At 47.1% G+C, this 7,568-nt stretch overlaps 1 pseudogene; it reads left to right on the plus strand.

Annotated features, from left to right (window-relative positions):
* Positions 1-6,443: 6,443 nt before the first annotated feature.
* Positions 6,444-6,754, plus strand: LOC139250744 (histone H4-like; annotated as a pseudogene).
* The last annotated feature ends 814 nt before the right edge of the window (positions 6,755-7,568 follow it).

The raw sequence follows: 7,568 nt of genomic DNA on the forward strand, positions 1-7,568 counted from the left end.
CCAATGCATCTGCCACTTCCTTAAGTACTCTGGGAACCAGACTATCATGTCATTGGGATTTATCATCCTTCAGTCCCTTCAATTTCCCTGACACCATTTCCTGACTAATAAGGATTTCCGTCAATTCCCCCTTCTTGCGAGACCCTCGGTCCCCTAATATTTTCAGGAGGTTATTCGTGACTTCCTTAGTGAAGACTGAACCAAAGTATTCTTTCAATTGTTCTCCCATTAACTTGTTCCCAATTATGAATTCACCTGATTCTGACTGCTAGGGACCTTCATTCGTCTTCACTAATCGTTTTCTCTTCACATATCTATTGAAGGTTTTGCAGTCAGTTTTTATGTTACTTGCAAGCTTACTCTCATACTCTACTTCCCCCCTCTTCATTAAAACCTTCGTCCTCCTCGGCTGAATTCTAAATGTCTCCCAGTCTTCAGGTTTGCTGCTTTTTCTGGCCACTTTCCCTTTTAATTCTTATGCCACACAGGGATGCACAATTGTTGTTGTTCATCTATGTGACATTTAAATGTCTGCCATTGCCTATCCACTGTCAAACCTGTTAGTATGGTTCTCCAGTCTATCCTAGCCAATTCACTTCTCATACTGTCGAAGTTTCCTTTCTTTAAATTCAGGACACCAGTCTCTGAATTAATTGTGTCGCTTTCCATCTTAATGTAGAATTCTACCATATTACTGTAACTCTTCCACAAGGGGCCCCGCAAGAACAGATTGCTCAGTAATCCTCTCACATTACACAAGACCCAGTCCAGGATGGCCTGCACTCTAGTTGGTTACTCGACTTATTAGTCCAGAAAAGCATCCATTATACACACCAGGAATTCCTCCTCCACAGTATTGCTACCAGTTTGGTTAGCCCAATCAATATGCAGTTTAAAGTTACCTATGTTAACTGCTGTACCCTTAACGCACCCCTTCCGCAGTGCCTGTACCCAGCTCTACCCTAGTGTCTGCACCTACCCTTGCACCAGTGCCTGCATCCTTCCCTCCCCCAGTGTCTGCACCACCCCCTCCCCCGTGTCTGCACCCACCCCAACCCCCGTGTCTGCACCCATCCCTTCCCCCAGTCTCTGCACCCATCCCTCCCCCAGTGTCTGCAACCACCACTCCCCTCCAGTGTCTGCACCCATCCCTCCCCCAGTGTCTGCACCGACCCCTCCATCAGTGTCTGCACCCACCCCTCCCCCAGTGTCTGCACCGACCCCTCCATCAGTGTCTGCACCCACCCCTCCCCTATTGCCTGCACCGACCCCTCCTTCAGTGTCTGCACCCACCCCTCTCCCAGTGTGTGCTTCCAACCTCCCACAAGGTCTGCAGTAAAACAAACAGAGAATGGGATATTCGACCCGGGCCTCGCTGTAACTGGGTGTGTGTTAGGCAACAGTCTCAGTTCCTGGTCATTATCATTTCAAAGATTCAGGAGGAGAGTCGCACTTAGATGGTGGTAGTTCCGGCGATACCCCGCCTCACAACACAAATCCCAAACACCAGATTCTCCAAATCAGCTGGAATAAGGTGTGTGCAAACTGCTTAACCCGTCTGTGAGAGGATATGGAATAAGGTCTGAGATTGACAGGAATGGTACTATATACGCTGGAATATTCATGATTGTTAATTGTACCGGGGCCTTATTTAAAAGCTTTTGGTTCCTGGAAGCCTTGGGAAAGTGTCATGTATGTACATTCTGTTTGGAGCCACCAGATGGCATCATTGCTGGAGGCCACTGAGCAGCAAGCAATGGTGCTGCTCAGGGATAAAAGGCCAGCCATTTTGAGAGTCAGGCATTTTGGGCCTAAATAATGCAGAGCCAATGTTGTACCTTGCTTCGTTAAACAGTACTCAGTTTGACACTTTATTGCATACATAAGATATGGCCAGGACAACAAAACAACCTTTGCTTGCAAAATGAGCACGATTGGATTTTTAGAGCGTGTCGTGAAGGGAGATGATTGGGCAGACGTTGTATCAATTGACAAGTTTTTCATGGCCAACAAAATGAGGCGGTCGACTGTGTGCAGCTCAAGATCTAAAGTCTGACAAGAATCGACTCATGCCGAGTGATCCAACAGAGAAAACGCATGAGGAGTTGTGTACTTTGGTACGGGAGAACCTCAAGCCAGACGATGGCATCTTCATTTCGAGATAAAGATTTTATACGCACATTCAATCAGAGGGCCAGTGTGTGGTGGAATTGTTTGCCGACCTGAGACGTCTAGCCAGACCGTGCAAGTTCGGGACGGTGTTGGCAGACATGCTGCAGGACTTCTTTGTTATCAGTATAAATCACGAGGTGATCCTGCGCAAACTTCTGGCAGTGGAGGAGTTGGATTTAAAATGGCCCCTCCAGATCGCTCAGTCATGTATGATGACAGACAGGAGTCAAAAGCAAATAGCGGTGAAGAACCGAACCTCGGCAAGTAGTGTAAATGCAATTGATTCAGTGTTTGGCAGAGTGGCACATGGCAGGGCCTCTCCGGTTGCATTCGCGAAACCTGTGGCTGCCCATTGTCCGCCAGTGGGAATGTATCCGACTTGTCTGTGTTGGCATTGTAGAGGAAATAATCGGCACCAGCAGTGCCGATTTAAGCAATATATTTGCAAAAGATTGTTTGAGATTGAGGCATCTCCAGCGCAAGTGTTCGCAGATGAGCAAGCGAGCTGCGACACATCAAGTGGAGGATGAGAATCAGACTAGTGTGGATCGGGATACGCAATCCGAGATGACGCAGGAGGAAGTCCATGGATTATACTCCTTCATAACCAAGGGTAAGCCTATTTTGACTTACGTAAATTTTAATGGGATACTGGTATCGGTGGAAATAGACACGGGGGCGAGTCAATCGATCATGAACTAGAGGGCATTTAATAAGCTGTGTGATACTCAGATTGAGAGGCTCAGGCTGAGCCTGGTAATGGCAAGCAGCGCACGTACACCAAAGAACTGATAAAGGTGATTGGCAGAGCACAAATTAAAGTGTCATATAATGGTGCAGTTCACGAGTTACCGCTGTGGGTTGCTCGGCAGGAGCTGGTTGGAGAAAATCAGACTTGACTGGAACGACATAAAGTCTTTGTCATCGGAGGAAGATACATGTGCCCAAGAATTGAGCAAGTTCCCCTCGCTGTTCGAACCGGGTATCATAACTTCACGGGAGACAAAGTGCAGATCCATCTGGACTCAGCTGCAAGACAGTCCATCGTAAAGCTCGGGTAGCGCCGTATATGATGAGGGAGAAGGTCAAAATTGAACTGGACAGACTGCAGGGTGAAGGAATCATATCACCGGTCGAATTTAATGAATGGGTCAGCTCCATTGTTCCTGTTCTGAAAAGTGATGGCACAGTCAGAATCTATGGATACTACAAGGCTCCGATAAACAGGGTTTTGAAACAAGATCAGTACCCGGTACCGAAGGCTGATGACTTCTTTGTGACGCTAGCAGGAGGGAAGTCGTTGACAAAACTGGACTTGACATCGGCCAAGATGACATAGGAGTTGGTCGAGACATCGAAGAGACTTACGTGCATTAGCACACATAAAGGACTGTTTATTTACCACAGATGCCCTTTCGGAATTTGCTCGGCTGCAGCAATATTCCAGCGGAATATGGAATGTCTACTGAAATCCATTCTGAGAACAGGCGTGTTCCACGATGACAACCTGATCACCAGTTGTGCCTCCAAGAAACATCTGAACAACCTGGAAAAGATTCCACTGCCTTTGGATAGGATGGGACTCAGCCTGAAACGCTCGAAGTGAGTCTTCATCGCACCGGAGGTCGTATTCCTGGGGAGGAAAATCGGCGCTAATGGCATCAGACCGACTGACATGAAAACCAAGGCCATTAAGAATGCAGCCAAGCTGTGGAATGTGATGGAGCTGCGTTCGTTCCTGGGCCTACTCAACTACTTTGGTAACTTCCTACCTAAATTGAGCAGCTTACTAGAATCACTGCACATTCAATTGAGAAAAGGGGACAACCTGGTGTGGGGCGCATCACAAGACCGCGCTTTCGGGAAAGCCACCAACCTGCTTTGCTCGAACAAGCTGCTGGTACATTATGATCCATGTAAACGTTTAGTTTTGGCCTGTTATGCATCGTCATATGGAAGTTATTGCATACTCCAACAAGCCAATGAACCAGGGAAACTTCAATCTGTCACCTATCCAAAAGATTGTCGAAAGCGGAAAGATCCTTCAGCATGTTAGAAAAATAAGTTTTACCATGTGTGTATGGTGTTAAAATGATGCATCAATACCTGTTCGGTCTGAAGTTCAAATTAGAGACTGATCACAAGCCGCTCATTTCATTGTTTTCTGAGAGCAAATTTATCAATACCATTGCTTCATCCCTCAACCAAAGGTGGGCGCTGACATTATCTGCCTATGATTATGTCATTCGCTGCAGACCTGGCGTAGATAATTGTGCTGATGCTTTGAGCTGGTTGCCGTTGCCCACACCGGAGGTTGAATCGCCACAACCGGCTAATCTAATGTTAATCATGAATGCTTTTGAGAGTGAAGGAACCCCTGTCATGGCGCAACAAGTTAAGACGTGAACCAGCCAGCACCCAATTGTATCGGTAGTAAAGGTTTGCATCCTCAAAGGGGATTGGTCTGCCGTACTTAAGCAAATGTGCGAGGATGCCAAACAATACATTCGTCGCAAGAACGAACGATCTATTCAAGCAGATTGCATATTATGGGGCAATCGCGTTGTAATGCCCAAGAAAGGGAGAGAGAAGTTCGTGCATGAGTTACACAGCATACATCCTGGTATAGTGATGATGAAGGCCCTCACCAGGTACCACATTTGGTGGCCAGGAATTGATTCTGAGCTGGAAGCATGCGAGCATCAGTGCAACACTTGTCTGCAGCGCAGCAAAGCACCAGCGGAATCGCCACTCAGTCGGTTTTCATGGCCATCCAAACCTTGATCCAATTTCCATGTAGATTTTGCAGGTCCCTTTCTGGGCAAGGTGCTTTTAGTGGTGGTAGACGCTAATTCAAATAGAATGCATAATCATGACCGCTTTTTCGAAGTGAATAGAAAGCATAATCATGTCATCCAGTACCTCCACGGCAACTATAGAGAATCTCAATGCCATATTCGCCACACATGGTTTTACTAACATAGTGGTGAGCGACAATGGGTTGTGATTCACCAGTCAAGAGTTTCAGGAGTTTGTGAAACTTAGTGGCATAAACCATGTAAGGTCAGCACCGTTCAAGCTAGCGTCCAAAGGGCAAGCTGAACGTGCAGTACAAATTATCAAGCAAAGCATGAGGAGAGTAACTCAAGGGTCACTAAAGACCCGTTTGTCCTGCATACTGCTGTGTTACAGGACAAGACCCCACACACTCATAGGGGTCTCGGCTGCTGAAATCATGATGAAAAGAGGTCTTAAGACCAAGCTCTCTCTGGTACACCATATTTAAATAATCGTGCTGAATGCAGAAGAAAAAGTCAACAGCGGTACCACGATCGCGCAACTGTGCCACGTGAGAGTTATATTAATGATCTGCATATGTGTTGACCTATGTTCAGGGTCTCAAATGTACTGCTGGTACGGTCATGCCAAGAAGGGCAACAGAGTATTCATTATTAAGCTCAAGGATAGGAAAACTTGCAGGAAACACATGGATCAGACAAAGCTGAGGCACAGAGATGAGCCAGAACAGTCGGACGAAGAAACCGTCGATGACCAACCACCCTAACAGCAGCCTTCAGAGAACCCGGAATTTCCATCATGGACCTGTTCAATAAAAATGGAACTGCAATTCCTGACATGGCCACGGCCACCCCCAACAAGTCAGGCATCCAGACACCAGCCAGAACAGACTCCGCGCGTTCACCCAAGGCTGGAATCGAAATAAGAGGGTCAGCCCGGAAGAGCAAAGCACCGGACTGTCTCAGCCTGTGAAATACTGTGATACGATTGCACGGGGGTGTATTTTCATGTCTGTACATTCTGTTTGTAGCCACCAGATGGTGTGATTGTTGGAGGCCACTGAGCAGTACGCACGCAAAGGCCAGCCATTTTGTGTGCCACGCACTTTGGGACCAAATAAAGCAGAGCCAAGTGTGTACCTTGCTTAGTTAAACATTCCTCAGTTTGAATCTTTATTGCATACATAACAATATGAATTCTGAGTCTGTAAGGATTTGCGGGGAGCGCTGAGCATCGCTTCTATTGTTGATAAAACAATTTGAAATTGGCGGTTGCAGAAAGCTGGAGCTGGAGCTGGAAGATCAGCGCTCTGCTCTCTGTCTCAATTTTGATTCTGTTGCATCCCCTGCCGCACTCTCTGTTGAATCTCTCATTCTGTCTCCTCCACTTCCCGCCTCTTTCAATCTGGACTTTCTCAGTCAGGTCGGGGCTAGCTCAATAAAAAGGAGCTAGGAGCAGTTCGTTTCTCATTCATGTCTGGCCGAGGTAAATGAGACAATGGAATGGGCAAAAGCAGAGTCAAGTGGCACCGTAAAGTGCTCCGTGATGACATCCGGGGCATCACCAAACCTGCCATCCGCCACCTGGCTCGCCGTGGCAGTGTCAAGCGGTTCTCGGGCCTGGTCTACCAGGAGATGCGCGGGGTGCTGAAGATTTTCCTGGAGAATGTGATCAGGAACGCAGTCACCTACATCGAACATGTGAAGCACAGGCGGTCACTGCCATGGATGTGGAGTGCGCTCTGAAACGGCAGGGCCGCACTCTCTATGGATTCGACGGCTGAACAACTCGACCCTTTCCCCCGGACATAACACAAAGGCTCTTCTGAGAGACACCCAACGCCTCACACGGAGAGAGCAGCGACCTGGGGATGGGAGTGTGGACAATTAGATTGGGATATTAATTCAGCTATTTCATTAATGGAAAGAGAAAAAAGTCTCGAATTTATATAGCCCTTACAAGACCACTGGATGTCTCAAAGAAAATGACTGTTGTCGCTGTAGGAATAAGGGAATTATTAAATCTTTGAGAACAATATTTTAATATGAGAGATCAGAAATTCGATCACGATCAAAATGAGAGGGCGGGGATACAGAGTCTCCTTTACCCAGACATTACAGTTTCCCCTGACAGGTAATCCTGTCATATTGTGAGGTTTCTGTGTGAGAACCGGTTAAACGAAATGGCACTGGCGGGATTGATGCGGGAATTTGTGTTTACAGGTTGCAGTGACCGGGGAAGTATTCTCGCCCGGTACAACCTATCAGGGAATGGGACAGAATTCAAACCGTAATGTTAAAGAGAATGGGATTGGTGACTGATAATGGAGCAGCAGCGAGGTTATAAAGAAGGAGATTCTTAAACTGCTGGCGGGAAATTAGAGTTTATTTAATCTGTTTGTTGATACTCTGAAATTGGCCGGCTGTTTGAAATTGACAAACTGTCAGTTTCATTTCAGTCAATCATGGCCCAGTAATCCCCGCCCTTGCTTTTCACTCTCGGTGATTGGTTCAAATTTGATTGGCAGTCGAACTGCGACCAATCACAGCCCCGGGGCGGACACTCCCAGACACTTTCAAAGGAAGCTCCGCATTCAT

Source organism: Pristiophorus japonicus, unplaced genomic scaffold (assembly GCF_044704955.1).
Source record: "Pristiophorus japonicus isolate sPriJap1 unplaced genomic scaffold, sPriJap1.hap1 HAP1_SCAFFOLD_42, whole genome shotgun sequence".
Lineage (NCBI taxonomy): Eukaryota > Metazoa > Chordata > Chondrichthyes > Pristiophoridae > Pristiophorus > Pristiophorus japonicus.